We start from the raw sequence: 21600 nt of genomic DNA, 5'->3' as shown, positions 1-21600 counted from the left end.
CAAGTGTAGCTGTTCTGTGTGTGGAAGTATGACAACGTACACATCTGGCACGGTTCTTCTTCAACAAGACAAGAAATTTTAAATACCAATTATACTGACGTGATAAAAGAAAATTAGAAATACTATAATTGCGCAAGAAAACCAGAATTACACTCTAATACAAGAACACACGCCAGATGCTTTGTTGACCGAACCTGTAATGAAGCATTATTCAGGACACACAATTTATATTGACGAAAAGCACTCAGATCATTACAATATCTCCATTGGAACAACATCTGCTATCTCTCCCATCAAATAACTGCATAAACATGGAACAACACTCTCCAATACCGCATCTCACTCTGACTTCAGCTACAAGCAGTGTCCACCACAACTTCTCGGCAAGAACTGCTTGCCGCTACGTCTCAATAATCACTGCCAGTGGAGGCGGCGGAACAATACTCTCTGGCGCGATTTCTGGCGCTGTGGCTCAGTGTAGCCACCTTTCATATGCCCTTCCTCCACGGGCTAGAATTTGATGGTATTTTTGCCAGCATTGGTGGTGAAAATACCACCAAATTCGTCAAAAAAAATACAGACAAAAATAAAAGATAATATTAATATGTAAGTATCATATAACTAGATAAAATTTTGGCTTTGCACTGACCTCTCAATAGCCTAATATATAAAATACACTAAGCAATACAAATTCTTTCATACATGTGACTTTACATAATAGTTTACACAAGTATTATGTGGTTAAACAGTTCAATCAATAGCGTCAGCAATGACGAATATGTACAGGTAAGAGTCTCATAACTTTTCACAAACAGTAATACACAAAAAATCAGTTTATACAAATATTCACATAAAATGTTTACACAACAAGTGGTTGACAGTTCCAGCAGTAGCACCCAGCAATGTTGAGTAGCTGCAGACTCCAACAGGTGACATCATTTCAGTAGAAACAGTCCATCAGTGGCACCCAGCATTGTGGAACAGGTGCATACTCCAACAGGTGACATCATTTCAGTAGAAGTAGTCCATCAGTGGCACCCAGCATTGTGGAACAGGTGCAGACTCCAACAGGTGACATCATTTCAGTAGAGGCAGTCCATCAATGGCACCCAGCAATGTTGAGTAGGTGCAGACACCATCAAGTGACATTATGTCAGTAGAAGCAGTTCCATCAGTGGCACCCAGTAATGTTGAACAGGTGCAGACAGCAACAAGTGACATCATTTCAGTAGAAGCAGTCCATCAGTGGCACCCAGCAATGTTGAGCAGGTGCAGACACCAAGAAGTGACTTCATTTCAGTAGAAGCAGTCCATCAGTGGCACCCAGCAATGTTGAACAGGTGCTACAGCAACAAGTGACACCATTTCAGTAGAAGCAGTCCATCAGTGGCACCCAGCATTGTGGAACAGGTGCAGACTCCAACAGGTGACATCATTTCAGTAGAAGCAGTCCATCAGTGGCACCCAGCATTGTGGAACAGGTGCATACTCCAACAGGTGACATCATTTCAGTAGAAGCAGTCCATCAGTGGCACCCAGCATTGTGGAACAGGTGCAGACTCCAACAGGTGACATCATTTCAGTAGAGGCAGTCCATCAATGGCACCCAGCAATGTTGAGTAGGTGCAGACACCATCAAGTGACATTATGTCAGTAGAAGCAGTTCCATCAGTGGCACCCAGTAATGTTGAACAGGTGCAGACAGCAACAAGTGACATCATTTCAGTAGAAGCAGTCCATCAGTGGCACCCAGCAATGTTGAGCAGGTGCAGACACCAAGAAGTGACTTCATTTCAGTAGAAGCAGTCCATCAGTGGCACCCAGCAATGTTGAACAGGTGCTACAGCAACAAGTGACACCATTTCAGTAGAAGCAGTCCATCAGTGGCACCCAGCATTGTGGAACAGGTGCAGACTCCAACAGGTGACATCATTTCAGTAGAAGCAGTCCATCAGTGGCACCCAGCATTGTGGAACAGGTGCAGACTCCAACAGGTGACATTTCAGTAGAAGCAGTCCATCAATGGCACCCAGCAATGTTGAGTAGTTGCAGACACCATCAAGTGACATTATGTCAGTAGAAGCAGGTCCATCAGTGGCACCCAGTAATGTTGAACAGGTGCAGACAGCAACAAGTGACATCATTTCAGTCATACTGCTTAGTGATTTAACAAAGTGTGTGTAGACAATCTTCCTTCCATTTTAGTGTTCTAGTCTGCTATCTTCATCCTCCTTGTTCCATATAGACCAACAAAAAAAAAAAAAAAAATATGCACCTGACTTATTTTACCTCTTATACACCATAACTCCAATCAACTTCATATAATCTCAATACCTCCATAATACCTCTTCAATACGTCGATACATATAAACCTTATTACCAGTATCATTTCACTTCCATAACAACTCTTTCCTCTAGTCAGTCTCCTCGATCGAGTACAGATAAAATCCTAATGCAAACCTCCTCATCCCATACAATCCGAAGACACACTGTCAACACACAACCTCTGTGTAATCCATCTGACCAAAATCTTCTACTCATTATGAATTATAAACAAAGAATGCATACATGACCTCTAACAGACTTAGTTCGAATAACTCTCAGTAATTAAGTACGATTACGGAGTGAGAATGATCCTAATATTTCACAGTGTGTACACCACTTCAAGAATTATGGCAAACAGAAGCAAACATGTGGAGTATTTCTTGTGTCAAGTGTCACTTCCTATTTCAATTGCTCACGAAAAATGCAGTGTAATAACTGTGTTGGTATGTCATGTCGTTAGCTTCCTTCCTATTGGCATACATTTATACAGTTTTCATAAAACCTCCAGCTCATGTGACTTCTATGAAGTTTCTTGTACTAATGTCGTTCGTCGAATTATAGCAGTTCATTTTCTTATCTTAAAAATATAAGGCACTGAGCGTAAACAAGGCAAGTAATAGCGAGTAAATATACCAGTAGTGAACAGAATGTCAACAAGTGGATGCAGCACAATTTCTATAACGAGGCTTTGCCAAGCGAACAATCCGTAACCCATACCACATCGTAGCCCACACTCCATGTCCGTACACTGTACATCAGCATTGCTATATACCAAATTAAAGTATAGTTATGACAACAAGCAGAAATGTGTAAATGTGCAATCCATACGCATATCAGTAAACATATATCTTACGTACTAAACAGGTCATTAGCATCGTATCTTAATAAGTAAACATGAAGGCGCAAGCAGATAAATCACAAAGTATAACTTACATACCTAACCACATCAGCACAATTAATCAGGTGACAATTATAATTTAAATAAATAGGCACAGCAGGCACATAATTAAAAATATGACATCAGTGAAAAAGCAGTGCAGTCAACCGATGCATAATATACACAAGTTACAACTCAGTTCATTAATAATCATTGTCAAATCAGTTAACGTACGCAAGCACGTCGCTTCACAAGCAAATTCATAGAACATGTAATTAGCACAAAGTATGAATCACGTAATCGCGAGCAGCAAATTACGTCTAAAGTACGTACCTAAGTGGAAATATGTTACCTGAAAAATAAACTCAATTAATAGTTACCTTTTTTTAGTTTATTAGTTTCTTCTTGGAAATTACATTCTTCCTGAAAATTTCTCGATAGCAAGTCGTCTTAACGTCGGAGACACACAGAATTTACCTGAAGTTCTTAAATATCTTATAGAACCGTATCCTGAAAAATACTGAACGTTAGTAACATAATTTATCAAGTCATTATAGCTTTATACTGATTTTATTCGGAGAAAGACTGTGTATTTGTTTACGGCTGTCAGTGCAGTTGCACTGAGCGCTCGATCAGCTGTAGGCGCGAGACGTAGGAAGTGATTGTTTGCGGTCAACGACTGCCTTGTGCGGCGCGCAGACTTGACTGTTGCTTTGAGTATGTGCTGCCGCCAAAACACAGCGCGGTGTCCTTGTACTCTCCGCATGTTTACATGTAGCTGTTAGTTTCTCACAAGTATGTCATTCTACAAAAATTTTTCAAAAGTATATCATTCCACAAAAATTTTAACGTTAGATATATGATGTATTCCCTTAGAGCGTCGTGATTTCAGAGTTTCTACTTCGACAGTGTTATCATGAATAATTTTGCGAATTCTATATGGACCGTTATAAAGCAGAAAAAATTTGCGACACAAGCCTTTTCCTTTGTGAGACAAGCGATGAGACTTAATTAACACCTTCTGACCAACTGACAAGATTTTTGAACGACCAGGACGCTTAGCTGATTTCTCTCTTCTAGCAGCCGCAGATGCAATATTTTGCAGAGCCATGTTGACAACTTCAGAATGCCGCAGTTTCCGTGAAGGCGGGAAAGGAACGATTTCAGAAATGCGATTTGTCGGTGCTTTATTTTTTAATATCAGTATAGGCGGTAAAGAAGTTGAGTCATTAGGGAGTTCATTCAGAATGTTTTGAAAAATATGAAGATACTGATCCCACGTTCTGTGATTCTGATGACAATAAAGACGACACAATTTATTGATTTCCTTCATCCATCTCTCTGAAGCGTTAGATTGAGGGTGAAAAAGTGAAATGAAGATTGGTTTAATTTTACGACGCTGTAGAGTACGAAGCCAAATTTTAGAACGGAACTGTGATCCATTATCTGATATAACCTTATCAACATGACCAACTTCTTTAAGAAAATGTTTGATGAAAGCGTTAGATACTGAACGAGCTGTTGCTTTGCGTAACGGTGTAAAACACACATATATTGATGTCAACTCCACTGCTACGAAAATGTACGCAAAACCATTAGTAGAACGAACCACTGGACCGAACAAATCAACTGCAGCCATGTCCCTTAAATTTGCTGGAATGATAGGAAACAACGGTGCTCTGTGAGAAACTGTCGGCGGCTTAGCCTTTTGACATAATTTGCATTTGGCAAGAACAAATCGAATACGTTTTTCCATATTATTGAAGTAGCAATTTTCTCGTAATTTATGAAAGCATTTTCTGGGACCAAAGTGTGCATAACTGAAATGCGTATACCAAATCAGCTTATTAACCCACTCATCAGGAATACAAACTAACCAAACAGAGTTGTCGACCGATTTTCATTTAAAAAGAACTTTCCAGATAGATCGCAAAAATGAGGTGTGACCAAATTGTCCAATTTAACAAAGCGTCTAAGAAAATTACAGACACCAAGGAAACTACGAACATCACGTTTTGTGGTAGGAACAGCATAATTACGAATAGCGTCTAATTTTTCCGGATCGGTAAGAATACCTTCTGTAGAAATAATGTGACCGAGAAATCTCACCTGAGAACGACCAAATTCAGATTTTTCTAAGTTCACTGTAATGCCAACTCTTGCAAAGATGCGTAACAATGAATCCAAAATTTTGTTGTGCTCACTCCACGAATGTTTAGCAATAAGAATATCGTCAACATAAGAAGTAATATTGTCACGAAGATAAACAGGTAAAACTTCATTTAAACTACGAACGAATGCTGCTGAAAATACAGTAAGTCCAAACGGTAATTTCCGAAATCACATTTAGGTAAAATAGTCATATCAGGTTATTGTTTACTACTGTCTAGATAGATTTATAGTCGAAGAGTTGTTTCGATAGATGCAAAGAATAGTGAAAGAGTAGGCAGCGGTACAGAAAACTAAAAGGGAAATAGCACCACTACAGCTCGGGGCCCTATGCTCGCTACGGCACATATTCACTTAGAGTAGTGAATCCCCTGAGGACATTAATAGCTGCACATTAATTTCAGTTTGTGACTTAGTGGCAAATTTGGCGGAAGTGCGTACGTAAATTGATCTAACCATGCACATGGATGTTTGTCATTCTTAGAATTGCGGAAGATCTTAAATTTCCGAACAGTCGAAAAGAGTTTATAGTCAAAGTTTTCGCCTCGTGGCGACAAAGACCTACCGCGTCTGTCCCAGTCCGAATGTCGATTATTGTTAAGTTCACGCGCCTGGCGCTCTCTTGTTGCATCCCGTACACGAAACAAATTACTTTCTTCAAACCCCTCTGCTACCTGTGATTCTAAATTTCTTCTGCTATCTTTTCCTACGATTTCGCCTTCAATTTGCTTGACTTGCTTTCGTAATGCCTCAACTTCCCTTTTAACGCATTCATTAATTTTTCCCTGATTTTCAACATGCTTATTTATGTTCTGGTACTCTTCGGTTTCTGCAAATGGCAATGGTGCTGTATCATCTGAATCTCTGTCCCCATTTAAACTAAGATTTGTCAGTTTATCTGAAATTTCCTCAACTCTTTCCGATAAGTCACCTAATTGTTCTTTCTGTTTATTTACTTCTTCCGTAAGTGTCGCGACTCGGGTTTCAGTATTGACACATTTGGTAGCTAGCTGTTCATATTGTTGTGTTAGGTTATTTAATCTGTCATTTGGTACGGATTCCTCGATTCTCTCAAATATTTCTTCCTTATCCTTTGCACGTTGTAAATTTAACTTTGAAAATTTCTGTACTATCACGCGATCTCTTTCTTCCTGTTCCCTATCCTGTTCCCTTTGTCTAATCTCTACTGCAACTAATCTATTATTGTGAGCATTCAAAATCGGTTGTACTTCTTCTCTGATTTCTTTCTTTAATTCATTTTTCATATTTTTGAAACATGTCCCTATTCGTGAGTCTAACCGTGTTTCCAGTGTTCCCATATCAGTTTTTAATTCAGATCCCAAAGTTTCCATCTGTGTTTTTAATTCAGATCTAAACCGTGTTTCCATTGTTCCCATATCAGTTTTAATAGTTCCTATTTGTGTTCCCATATCTGTTTTTAGTTCAGATCGTAACTGTGATCCCACTGTTTCCATATCTGTTTTTAATGCAGATCGTAAAGGCTCCATTGTTCCCATTTGTAAATCTAACCGAGATCCCAAATTTAATATTGCACCCATCAACTGCTCCATATTAAATGGTTCAGAATTCTTTTCGCCCCTAACATTTCCCGTAAAACTAACTTCCTTCTGCATAGCCATAAGGCTATCTGTGTTCGATACTATTTCAGAATCTTCTGTCGTTAATCTCGTACTCTGTGAATTTTCTGATTGAGAAAAATTTTGAAATGGTTCCGGACTATTTTCCCGACTTCTTACATTGTTTTCCACTTCATTATTCAACATACTGTTCTCCTATGTTGGCGAGTTCGCCATGTTAACAATTTCGTCATTCTCACTATCCATCATTTTTGCCTTTTTCATAGATTGCGTAATCATTTACAATACATACAAAACTCGTCACTATATGAAAATTACACACAATGACACTTTATCACCAACAATATCAATCACACGAAATGCTTCCTTCAAACACGATTAACGAACAATAGAAGAATGACAATCACGAAATCTACACATGCAATATAGACTACAATTACTAAACTACAAATTACTACAGCAATACTGCTGTCTACTATTTTTACAATCAGAAGATTCCAAGGGACGATCCGAAGCAGCGGTCGCCACGTGCATGGGGGCTTTATTTTATATTTATGGAATGCAAATTTTTTTTTTATGTTAGCTGTATGTCCGATTACGCAAGTCTCGTAAACGGCTGGCCCTGACTAGTTTTATTACGCAATCTGACTGCTTAGAATGACAACAAAGAATGTAAGAAAATTTCTGTTAGCACAATTAATTAATTAAGTCCCCAGCAACTATAAAATCTACGAAGCCAACATAGCACAAGTGTAGCTGTTCTGTGTGTGGAAGTATGACTCAACGTACACATCTGGCACGGTTCTTCTTCAACAAGACAAGAAATTTTAAATACCAATTATACTGACGTGATAAAAGAAAATTACAAATACTATAATTGCGCAAGAAAACCAGAATTACACTCTAATACAAGAACACACGCCAGATGCTTTGTTGACTGAACCTGTAATGAAGCATTATTCAGGACACACAAATAATAAGAAAATAAAGAACAGTAGTTAGTTACCTTAATTTATATTAACGAAAAGCACTCAGATCATTACAATATCTCCATTGGAACAACATCTGCTATCTCTCCCATCAAATAACTGCATAAACATGGAACAACACTCTCCACTACCGCATCTCACTCTGACTTCAGCTACAAGCAGTGTCCACCACAACTTCTCGGCATGAACTGCTTGCCGCTACGTCTCAATAATCACTGCCAGTGGAGGCGGTGGAACAATACTCTCTGGCGCGATTTCTGGCGCTGTGGCTCAGTGTAGCCACCTTTCAACGTGCACCTTCCGCCGACCACTGGCGACAACATCGATGTACTGTGGAGACCTCACGCCCCACGTGTTGAGCAATTCGGCGGTACGTCCACCCGGCCTCCCGCATGCCCACTATACGCCCTCGCTCAAAGTCCGTCAACTGCACATACGGTTCACGTCCACGCTGTCGCGGCATGCTACCAGTGTTAAAGACTGCGATGGAGCTCCGTATGCCACGGCAAACTGGCTGACACTGACGGCGGCGGTGCACAAATGCTGCGCAGCTAGCGCCATTCGACGGCCAACACCGCGGTTCCTGGTGTGTCCGCTGTGCCGTGCGTGTGATCATTGCTTGTACAGCCCTCTCGCAGTGTCCGGAGCAAGTATGGTGGGTCTGACACACCGGTGTCAATGTGTTCTTTTTTCCATTTCTAGGAGTGTATTTGCCGATCATGCATGCGAACTGCAGGAAACTACACGCATTTTAGGACAAAATACCGTGACACAATCCGATTTTGTTATGAGAGATTCAGGTATGGCTTGTACTTCTACAGAGCAAAATAATTTTGTCTTCCCTTCTTTCAGTAAAAATGTTGAAAGGTGGCTACACTGAGCCACAGCGCCAAAGATCGCGCCAGAGAGTATTGTTCCGCCGCCTCCACTGGCAGTGCTTATTGAGACATAGCGGCAGGCAGTTCTTAACCGAGAAGTTGTGGTGGACACTGCTTGTCGTGAAGTCAGAGTGAGATGTGGTAGTGGAGAGTGTTGTTCCATGTTTTATGCAGTGGTTTGATGGGAGAGATAGCAGATGTTGTTCTAATGGAGATATTGTAATGGTCAGAGTGCATTTCGTCAATATATATGGAGGTATTTTCTTTATTCTTTCAGTGACCTGAATAATGTGTCATTACAGGTTCGGTCAACAAAGCATCTGGCGTGTGTTCTTGTATTAGAGTGTAATTTTGGTTTTCTTGCACAATTATAATATTTGTAATTTTCTTTTATCACGTCAGTATAATTGGTATTTAAAAATTCTTGTCTTGAAGAAGAACCGTGCCAGATGTGCGTTGAGTCATACTACCACATACAGAAGAGCTACACTTGTGCTTTGTTGGTTTCGTAGGTTTTATAGTTGCTGGGGACTTAATTAATTAACTGTGTTAACGAAAATTTTCTTACATTCTTTGTTGTCATTCTACGCAGTCAGATTGCGTACTAATACTAGTCAGGGCCAGCCGTTTACGACACTGCGTAATCGGACTTACAGCTAAAAAAATATTTGCATAATAGTTATTTAAATTAAGCCCCCATGCACGTGGTGACCGCTGCTTCGGATCGTCCCTTGGAATCTTCTGATTGTAAAAATAATAGACAGTAGTATTGTTGTAGTAATTTGTAGTTTAGTAATTGTAGTCTAGATTGCATGTGTAGATTTGGTAATTGTCATTCTTCTAATGGTATTTCATAATTTAATTTTGTTGTCTTGTATACGCGCTTGACAATCTAGTGCAATTATTTCAATTGTTCGTTAATCGTGTTTGAGGGAAAGATCTCGTATGAATGGTATTGTTGGAGATAAAGAGTCATTGTGTGTAATTTTCGTACAGTGACGAGTTTTGTATGCTTTGTAAATGATTACGCGATCGATGAAAAAGGCAAAAATGATGGATAGTCAGAATGACGAAATTGTTGACATGGCGAACTCGCCAACACAGGAGAACAGTGTGATGAATAATGAAGTGGAAAACAATGTAATAAGTCGGGAAAATAGTCCGGAACCATTTCAAAATTTTTCTCAATCAGAAAATTCACAGAATACGAGATCAACGATAGAAGATTCTGAAATAGTATCGAACACAGATAGCTTTATGGCTATGCAGAAGGAAGTTAGTTTTGCGGGAAATGTTAGGGGCGAAAAGAATTTCGAACCGGCTAATATGGAGCAGTTGATGGGTGCAATATTAAATCTGGGATCACAGTTGGAATCTAAGTTTAAAACAGAGATGGGAACTTTGCGATCTGAAATTAAAACTGATAGGGGAACAATGGAAAAACGGTTAGACTCACTGGGATCACAAATGGGAACAATGGAAACACGGTTTGGATCTGAATTAAAAACAGAGATTGGAACAATTAAAACAGAGATGGGAACTTTGGAAACACGGTTAGATTCACGAATAGGGACATGTTTCAAAAATATGAAAGATGAATTAAAGAAAGAAATCAGAGAAGAAGTACAACCGATTTTGAATGCTCACATTAATAGATTAGTTGCAGCGGAGATTAGACAAAGGGAATAGGATAGAGAACAGGAAGAAAGAGATCGCGTGATAGTACAGAAATTTTCACAGTTAAATTTACAACGTGCAAAAGATAAGGAAGAAATATTTGAGAGAATCGGGGAATCCGTACCAAATGACAGATTAAATAACCTAACACAACAGTGTGAACAGTTAACTACTAAATGTGGTAATACCGAAACCCGAGTCGCGACACTTACGGAAGACGTAAATAAACAGAAAGAACAAATAGGTGATTTATCGGAAAGAGTTGAGGAGATTTCAGATAAACTGACAAGTCTTAGTTTAAGTGGGGACAGAGATTCAGATGATACAGCACCATTGCCATTTGCAGAAACCGAAGAGTACCAGAACATAAATAAGCATGTTGAAAATCAGGGAAAATTTAATGAACGCGTTAAAAGGGAAGTTGAGGCATTAGAGAAGCAAGTCAAACAAATTGAAGGCGAAATCGTGGGAAAAGATAGCAGAAGAAATTTAGAATCACAGATAGCAGAAGGGTTTGAAGAAAGTAATTTATTTCATTTACGAGATGCAATAAGAGAGCGCCAGGCGCGCGAACTTGACAATAATCGACATTCGTACTGGGACAGACGCGGTAGGTCTTTGTCGCCACTGGGAGAAAACTTTGACTATAAACACTTTTTAACTGTTCGGAAATTTAAGATCTTCCGCAATTCTAAGAATGACATACATCCATGTGCATGGTTAGATCAATTTATGTACGCACTTCCACCAAATTTGCCACTAAGTCACAAACTGAAATTTGTGTGCAGCTATTAACGTCCTCAGGGGATTCACTACTCTAAGTGAATATGTGCCGTAGCGAGCATAGGGCCCTGAGCTGTAGTGGTGCTATTTCCCTTTTAGTTTTCTGTACCGCTGCCTACTCTTTCACTATTCTTTGCATCTATCGAAACCACTCTTCAACTATCAATCTATCTAGAGAGTAAGTAAACAATAACCTGATATGACTATTTTACCTAAAAGCGACTTCGTAAATTACCGTTTGGACTTTACCTTCAGCAGCATTCATTTGTAGCTTAAATGAAATTTTACCAATTTGTCTTCGTGACAATATTACTTCATATGTTGACGACATTCTTATAGCTAAACGTCTTGGAGTGAGCACAACAAAATTTTGGATTCATTGTTACGTATCTTTGCAAGATTTGGCATTACAGTAAACGTGGAAAAATCTGAATTTGGTCATTCTCAGGTGAAATTTCTCGGTCACATTATTTCTACAGAAGGTATTCTTCCTGATCCAAAAAAATTAGACGCTATTCGTAATTATGCTGTTCCTACCACAAAACGTGATGTTCGTAGTTTCCTTGGTGTCTGTAATTTTCTTAGACGCTTTGTTAGATTGGACAATTTGGTCACACCTGGTATTTGCGATCTATCTGGAAAGTTCTTTTTAAACGAAAATCGGTCGACAACTCTGTTTGGTTAGTTTGTATTCCTGATGAGTGGGTTAATAAGCTGATTTGGTATACGCATTTCAGTTATGCACACTTTGGTCCCAGAAAATGCTTTCGTAAATTGCGAGAAAATTGCTACTTCAGTAATATGGAAAAACGTATTCGATCTGTTCTTGCCAAATGCAAATTATATCAAAAGGCTAAGCCGCCAACAATTTCTCATAGAGCACCGTTGTTTCCTATCATTCCAGCAAAATTAAAGGACATGGCTGCAGTCGATTTGTCCGGCCCAGTGGTTCGATCTACTAATGGTTTTGCGTACATTTTCGTAGCAGTGGAGTTGACATCAATATATGTGTGTTTTACACCGTTACGCAAAGCAACAGCTCGTTCAGTATCTAACGCTTTGATCAAACATTTTCTTAAAGAAGTGGGTCATGTTGATAAGGTTATATCAGATAATGGATCACAGTTTCGTTCTAAAATTTGGCTTCGTACTCTACAGCGTCGTAAAATTAAACCAATCTTCATTTCACATTTTCACCCCCAATCTAACGCTTCAGAGAGATGGAAGAAGGAAATCAATAATTGTGTCGTCTTTATTGTCATCAGAATCACAGAACGTGGGATCAGTATCTTCATATTTTTCAAAACATTCTGAATGAACTCCCTAATGATTCAACTTCTTTACCGCCTATACTGATATTAAAAAATAAAGCACCGACAAATCGCATATCTGAAATCGTTCCTTTTCCGCCTTCACGGAAACTGCGGCATTCTGAAGTTGTGAACCTGGCTTTGCAAAATATTACATCTGCTGCTGCTAGAAGAGAGAAATCAGCTAAGCGTCCTGGTCGTTTAAAAATCTTGTCAGTTGGTCAAAAAGTGTTAAATAAGTCCCATCGTTTGTCTCACAAAGGAAAAGGCTTGTGTCGCAAATTTTTTCTGCTTTATAACGGTCCATATAGAATTCGCAAAATTATTCATGATAACACTGTTGAAGTAGAAACTCTTCAATCTCGACGCTCTAAGGGAATACATCATATATCTAACGTTAAAATTTTTGTGGAATGATATACTTTTGAAAAATTTTTGTAGAATGACATACTTGTGAGAAACTAACAGCTACATGTAAACATGCGGAGAGTACAAGGATACCGCGCTGTGTTTTGGCGGCGGCATATACTCAAAGCAACAGTCAAGTCTGCGCGCCGCACAGGGCAGTCGTTGACCGCAAACAATCACTTCCTACGTCACGCGCCTACAGCTGATAGAGCGCTCGGTGCGAATGCACTGACAGCCGTAAACAAACACACAGTCTTTCTCCGAATAAAATCAGTATAAAGCTATAATGACTTGATGAATTATGTTATTAACATTCAGTATTTTTCAGGATACGGTTCTATAAAATATTTAAGAACTTCAGGTAAATTCTGTGAGTGTCCGACGTTAAGACGACTTGCTATCGAGAAATTTTCAGGAAGAATGTAATTTCCAAGAAGAAACTAATAAACTAAAAAATAAGGTAACTGTTAATTGAGTTCATTTTCAGGTAACATATTTCCACTTATGTACGTACTTTAGACGTAATTTGCTGCTCGCGAGTACGTGATTCATACTTTGTGCTAAATTTCATGTTCTATGAATTTACTTGTGAAGCGACGTGCTTGCGTACGTTAACTGATTTTGACAATGGTTATTAATGAACTGAGTTGTAACTTGTGTATATTATGCATCGCTTGGCTGCACTGCTTTTTCACTGATGTCATATTTTTTTTATTATGTGCCTGCTGTGCTTATTTATTTAAATTATAATTGTCACCTGATTAATTGTGCTGATGTGGTTAGGTATGTAAGTTGTACTTTGTGATTTATCTGCTTGCGCCTTCATGTTTACTTATTAAGATTACATATGAACATTTATTTGCTTACGGTGATACGATGCTGATGACCTGTTTATTACGTAAGATATGTTTGCTGCTATGCGTATGGATTGCATATTTATACATTTCTGTTTGTTGTCACAACTACTCTTTAATTTGGTATATAGAAATGCTGTTGTACTGTGTATGAACATAGAGTTTAGGTTACACTATGGTATTAGTTACAGATTGTTCGCTTGGCAGAGCCTCGTTGTAAGAATTGTGCTGCATCCACTTGTTGACATTCTGTTCACTACTGGTATATTTACTCGCTATTGCTTGTTTTGCTTACGCTCAGTGCTTTATATTTTAACATAAGAAAATGAACTGCAGTAATTCGACGAGCGACTTTAGTACAAGAAACGTCATAGAAGTCACATGAGCTGGAGGTTTTATGGAATCTGTATAAATTTGTGCTAATAGAAAGGAAGCTAACGACATGACATACCAACACAGTTATTACACTGCATTTTCGTGAGCAATTGAAATAGGAAGTGACACTTGACACAAGAAATACTCCACATGTTTGCTTCTGTTTGCCATAATTCTTGAAGTGGTGTACACACTGTGAAATATTAGGATCATTCACACTCCGTAATCGTACTTAATTACTGAGAGTTATTCGAACTAAGTCTGTTAGAGGTCGTGTATGCATTCTTTGTTTGTAATTCATAATGAGTAAAAGATTTTGGTCAGATGGACTACACAGAGGTTGTGTGTTGACAGTGTGTCTTCGGATTGTATGGGATGTGGAGGTTTGCATTAGGATTTTATCTGTACTTGTTCGAGGAAACTGACTAGAGGAAAGAGTTGTTATGGAAGTGAAATGAAACTGGCAATAAGGTTTATATGTATCGACGTATTGAAGAGGTATTATTGAGGTATTGAGATTATATGAAGTTGATTGGAGTTATGGTGTATAAGAGGTAAAATAAGTCAGGTGCATATTTTTTTTTTGTTGGTCTATATGGAACAAGGAGGATGAAGATAGCAGACTAGAACACTAAAATGGAAGGAAGATTGTCTACACACACTTTGTTAAATCACTAAGCAGTATGTACTTTTTTTTGGAGAGAGGAAGTTGCATATCTTGGCACACTGACAGTTGTTCAGCAACCGTACATTTTGATCTGGCTTGGCAAACATTGGTCTTGACATGATGACTATGACGTTGACTTAACTATTATTGATTGTTATACATTGCTGTCACTACTACTTGATACACATGATGAACATGAAATTTTTACAGAAGTGGATTCACACAGTTAACACTATTCAATTACACAGTAGTACTTAATGTGGATGAAAGATGAGTGAGTGTGTTTTGTGTGTTTTCCTTTCCTAATCCTACCCACCTATCTCCTAAATATTATTTTATTTGTTTGTAGTGGCTTGCACTGACACCCATAAATATGATAGGTTTACTGATGTTTGTGTACTTGTAATAGTTAATCTGACAATTATCTGACATCATTTGTGTGTTTGTTATGATTTGTATGTTTAGTGTAAGAGCATTGATAATAATTTTGTAAAAGCAATTGTGTGTGCATTCAAACTGTTGTTCACACCTGCACCTGTTCAAATTGATGTGTGACACTTATAAATGTTTAATTTCTGCTGATGAACTGTCTGATTAGTGATAGTGAGTATTATGGACTGTTACCTGCACTTGTTCAACATAATGGGTACCACCTGGAAATGTTTAATTACTGCTGATGAACTGTCTAATTAGTGATTGTGAATATTATGGACTGTTACTTGCACTTTTTCTACGTGATTGGTGCCACTAGGACATGTTTCATTTCTGCTGATGAACATTGTGATCAGTGATAGTGAATATTATGGACTGCTTTCTGCACCTACTCCACATTGCTGGGTGCTACCGATGGACTGCTTCTACTGAAATGATGTCACCTGATGGTGTCTGCACCTACTCAACATTGCTGGGTGCCATTGATGGACTGCTTCTACTGAAATGATGTCACCTGTTGGAGTCTGCACCTACTCCACATTGCTGGGTGCCACTGATGCACTGCTTCTACTGAGATGATGTCACTTGTTGCTGTAGCACCTATTCAACATTGCTGGGTGCTACTGCTGGAACTGTCAACTACTCGTTTCTTCAACTATGGAAAGGATTTATGTGAATATTTGTATAAACTGATTTTTTGTGTATTACTGTTTGTGAAAAGTTATGAGACTCTTACCTGTACATATTCGTCATTGCTGACACTATCGATTGAATTGTTTAACCACATGATATTTGTGTAAACTATTATGTAAAGTCACATGTATGAAAAAAATTTGTATTCCTTACTGTATTTTATATATTAGGCTATTGTAAGGTCAGTGCAAAGCCAAAATTTTATCTAGTTATATGATATTTATGTATTAATATTAACTTTTATTTTTGTCTGTATTTTTTTGACGAATTTGGTGGTATTTTCACCACCAATTCTGGCAAAAATACCATCAAATTCTAGCCCTTGGAGGAAGGGCATATGAAAGGTGGCTACACTGAGCCACAGCGCCAAAGATCGCGCCAGAGAGTATTGTTCCGCCGCCTCCACTGGCAGTGCTTATTGAGACGTAGCGGCAGGCAGTTCTTACCGAGAAGTTGTGGTGGACACTGCTTGTCGTGAAGTCAGAGTGAGATGTGGTAGTCGAGAGTGTTGTTCCATGTTTTATGCAGTGGTTTGATGGGTGAGATAGCAGATGTTGTTCTAATGGAGATATTGTAATGGTCAGAGTGGATTTCGTCAATATATATGGAGGTATTTTCTTTTATTCTTTCAGTGACCTGAATAATGTGTCATTACAGGTTCAGTCAACAAAGCATCTGGCGTGTGTTCTTGTATTAGAGTGTAATTTTGGTTTTCTTGCACAATTATAGTATTTGTAATTTTCTTTTATCACGTCAGTATAATTGGTATTTAAAAATTCTTGTCTTGTTGAAGAAGAACCGTGCCAGATGTGCGTTGAGTCATACTACCACATACAGAAGAGCTACACTTGTGCTTTGTTGGTTTCGTAGGTTTTATAGTTGCTGGGGACTTAATTAATTAACTGTGTTAACGAAAATTTTCTTACATTCTTTGTTGTCATTCTAAGCAGTCAGATTGCGTACTAATACTAGTCAGGGCCAGCCGTTTACGACACAGCGTGATCGGACTTACAGCTAAAAAAATATTTGCATAATAGTTATTTAAATTAAGCCCCCATGCAATGTTACACAACTAATACTGGCACAACTTCATGAGATTATAAAATCCAATAATGAAATGAGAGAACTGAATAACGAGATCAAAAGTCTATTGACGAACTTAGCGGAGACATCAAAGAATCTAGTAACAAACACGAAGACAACTTCAGATTGTTTCGGAATAACAATTGAGACAGTAAATTCGAGGAAATGTTAGAATGGTTGATAACTCAGATATGCGAGGAAGTCAAGTATCATATTAATGATCTTGAGTCCAAACATGACCATATACAGTCTGTTGACATTGTTGAGTTGAGACAACTGACTTCACAACAAGAGGTGCCAATAGAGGAATTCGCACACAAATTCGAGTTATTACCATTACAGACTAACAGTAAAGTTCCAAGGACGCAAACGCAGTTAATGATGGTTGCAGAACAAGTCGAATAATTATCCGAGAGACCGCTGCCAAACGAGCAATGAATCAGATAACAGGTCAGACGACAGTCAGCCAGTTCCGATAGCTGATACCAAAGAATCTCAGTCCCTGCAACGTTTTCAAGAAGGGCAGATGACGATTAAAGAGCAAAATAAAAGTGACATGAGAAAGTTACAGGAGCAGCTTGGTGGTATCGAAGAAAAGGCCGGTCGTGACAACGATACCAGTAGATTAAGTAATTATCGTATTGGAAATCACAATGAACGCACTAATTTTGGAAATGCTGACCATTCCTCTTTTCAGAAATTACGGGATACATGTTACTTCAACATTATGGAAAATCGAATTCGTATAGTCTTGGAAGAATACAAACGGTGTCAAAAGGCAAAACCACCTACCGTTACGCAGAGAACACCACTATTTCCGATCATTCCTGTGAAACTAAGAGAATTAGCAGCTGTCAGCATTTTCGGTCCAGCTACGAGAGCTAAACATGGTCATACATTTGTTTTTGTAGCTGTTGTGTTTAATTTTACATTTGTATCATTCGTACCTTTACGGAAAGCAGCTGCAAAATCTGTTTCTATAGCATTCGTAAAGAATTATCTGAAAGAAGTAGGATATTTTGACAAAGTAATTTCTGATAATGGCCCACAATTTCGTTCTAAAACATGGGTAAAACCTGCAAACCTTCTGAACGTATTATGAAAGAATTTGGTAAAATTTGCAGATTATATTGCTATCGTCAACACAGAAGCTGGGATATGCTCTTTTCGGATTTTCAAAACATCATTAACGAACTAGGAAATTATTCCACAGTTTCGTCTTCACTCCTTATATTAAAGAATAAATTGCCATCAGATCGTATAAAACAATTAGTAGCCTTCTCTATAGAACGACGTTTAAGACGCCGTGAAGCAATCAATTTAATATTGGAAAACATCAAGAAAGCCGTAGAGAAAACCCATGAGTGAACATCAGGAACTGACAGACAGGCCAGAAATTGTTGCTTAAAACACATTATATATCTCATAAAGGAAAGCTTTAAGCAGCAAATTTTTCTTGGTGTATGAAGGTCGTTTTCGCATATGCCGAATCGCACATGCAAATGCTGTGGATCTTGAAAGCATACGCACATGTAAATCATCATGTATCAAACGTCAAAGTAAACAAAAAATAATGCCCTAGAGGGTTTACTGATCTTTGGTAAACATATGCAGTGGCGAGCGTTAAGTGCCCCAGCTGTTGCAGTGCATTTTCTTACTTTAGCTTTCAGCACTGTTTCATACTCTTCAATTGATCTGTACATCTGTTAATATATGTTTTACTGTCTGTCTGCTTAATACGAATTTTTAATAAATAGTGACTATCAAAGGTTTGTGTTGTCCGAAGAAAAATACTTTGAATATGCTGAGCATAGTGTGACAAGGTGAGAACACAGCAGAAGTAGACTTTTCTTTTTGCATTTACTTTTGCACTATGTCAGTATGGAATGGTGTATAATTTGTATTCAGCTGCAATAATTCTGAGTTTACTCATGAAGTAACTGATTTAAATGTAATACTCTTATCTTTTTTAATGAGTTTTGGAACTTTTCATTTGAGATCTTGGTATAGCAGTGTAGTCTTGCTTTTGAGGTGCTAAGAAAATTTTTTTTCAGGAAGATAGTATGTCCATTTAAGGAGGTTTCTTGTGACTTCTGGTAACTTGTGGACTTTTGGCTTTACCTTTACCAGACAGAATACTGTGTTATTTTTGAGAAAAGTGCACGAGATGACATTTTCTGTAGGTACACCTTTGTGAAGTAGGTCATGAATTCTAGAGGTAACTACTGACTTAAGTTAGGATAAGAGATTGTATATGAGCTGTTCTGAATTGAGAAAGGTGTTTCTGATAGGCAGTACTTTAACCAGGAAAATTTCTGATTCATGCTTGTTCTGCTATTTAGGAAGTTCTTAAAGAGTGATAATTTCAGTGTTGTGTGCATACACATGATGAATCTAGGGAATACTGTGTGATATAGACGTGGAATGTGATGAGGAATTTTTGCTTAAGGATTGCTATGTCAGGATTATCCTGTTACTATGGTTTATAATGATACAACTGTTATATATTGTGGTGCAATTGTGGGATATGATGTGAATTGGATTATGAGTTGTAGGACATTATACTGAAGGTTAATGAAATGTGTTGTTCTGAAGAAGACACATGAGGCATGATATATGATTTAGTGAGGAAGTATTTTTACAGCTATTTATGGAACAAGGTAAGATAAGGAACATACACTCTTTAAACGAAGCAACCCACAGTTGTACCATATGTTGTGGATTGGCAAGACAGCCAACCCACTAGGACAGGAAGCCGAAAGCCACGCGTTTTAGCTCACGCCAGCCTACGTGAGCTAAAACGCGTGCCTTTCGGCTTCCTGTCCTAGTGGGTTGGCTGTCTTGCCAATCCACAACAGTTGGCGACGAGGCCAAGTCGCGTTCGTAACTATACTGCCCTGATTTACTTGTGTAATGGCTTCGCCACAATCTCCAGATGTACTGTCCGAATTTTATCACTTACAGAACCAGCAGACGCAGGCCTTACTGGATGCCCTTGGACAGCTCGTCCAGGGTCAACGTGCATGCAAAACGATGCGGCAGCCGCCGGTCCACCGCTCACGCAGCCACAACACGCAGTTGCACCACCTTTTCGTCCTTTTGATGCGGCACTGGAAAGCTGGACAGAGTGGTCACGCCAGTTTGGATTCCATCTCGCCGCCTACAGAATTCAAGGTAATGAGCGGCAGCCTTATCTCCTTTCATCTGTTGGCGTCCAAACGTACCGTATGATAGTCAAATTATTTCCCCTACGCGACATAGCAACTATGTCCTACAACGAAATTTTGTCTGCATTAGATGCGTATTTCAAGGAATCAGTCAATGTAGTTTCCAAACGGTATACGTTCTTTCGTACAAAACGTATGGCCGGTCAGACTAATAGGGAGTGGGTTGCCACCTTGCAAGGCCTTACTAGGGATTGTGCTTTTGAGTGTCAATGTGGACTCCCTTATTCAGATACTATGGTGCGTGATGCAATTGCACAAAACGTTTCTGATGTTTGTATATGGGAACAGATTTTGAAACTAGTCAATCCCTCCCTTCAACCAGTGATGGACATATTGGATCGGCAGGACACACTTGACTTTGCTCAGGAATCAATTGAAACTTCGCCACCCGTGTGTCAGGTTAACCGGCCCGCCGGGCGAGCTGCACGGAACAGTAAACAGTCCTCGCGCCTAGCCGCGCCAAAGCCGACTGGCTCTCAGCCACATATACCGCGCCAGCAAGCAAATGCAGTTAAATCATGCTCGTGGTGTGCTACTAGACATTCGCATGAGAATTGCCCGTCACGCCAGGCTATTTGGTTTTTCTCTAATAAAAAAGGACATGTTCAAAGTGTTTGCCAGAAAAAGCTCCGATCGGAAGCTCAGAAACATTCCCGGCCCTTTGCTTCGCGCCAAAATCGAACCAAGGATACTCAGACCCGCGACACTTCGCCCATGGACATTCATATAGTTCATTCCACTCCGCCCAGTGCTACTCTCTCTCACAGTGACTGTGTTCGTCCCACAAATAGTGTGCGTCGACATCGCCGGAAATCCCGTTAAGTCGCAAGTGATTCTGTACCAGTGTCAGTTCACGTTGCACGAGACAGTCGCACTTGTCGTCAGCAGGACAATAAACTTTTTGTAGACTTGGACATTAACGGCAAAGTGATACCGTTCCAGCTCGATACTGGAGCTGCAGTTTCTCTGATCAATCACGACATGTACAAACAGCTGGGCACACCTCCGTTGCATGCCGCAAATGTTAAGTAGTTATTCAGGACAAGCGATCCCTGTGTTAGGACAGTGCAGCCTTCTTGCAACATACAAGGGACAAACAAAACTTGTGTCATTTTACGTCCTTCGTTCTTCTTCTGCAGTGAACTTGCTTGGTTTCGATTTATTTCAGTTGTTTAACTTGTCTATAGTCAATCCGGTCCTATCAGTGAACCAGACTGTGCCATCAGCCAGTGTTTCTCGTCTCTGTGAAGAATTT

The sequence above is a fragment of the Schistocerca cancellata genome, chromosome 2 (assembly GCF_023864275.1).
Source record: "Schistocerca cancellata isolate TAMUIC-IGC-003103 chromosome 2, iqSchCanc2.1, whole genome shotgun sequence".
NCBI classification, from domain to species: domain Eukaryota; kingdom Metazoa; phylum Arthropoda; class Insecta; order Orthoptera; family Acrididae; genus Schistocerca; species Schistocerca cancellata.
This window is presented reverse-complemented; position numbering follows the sequence as displayed.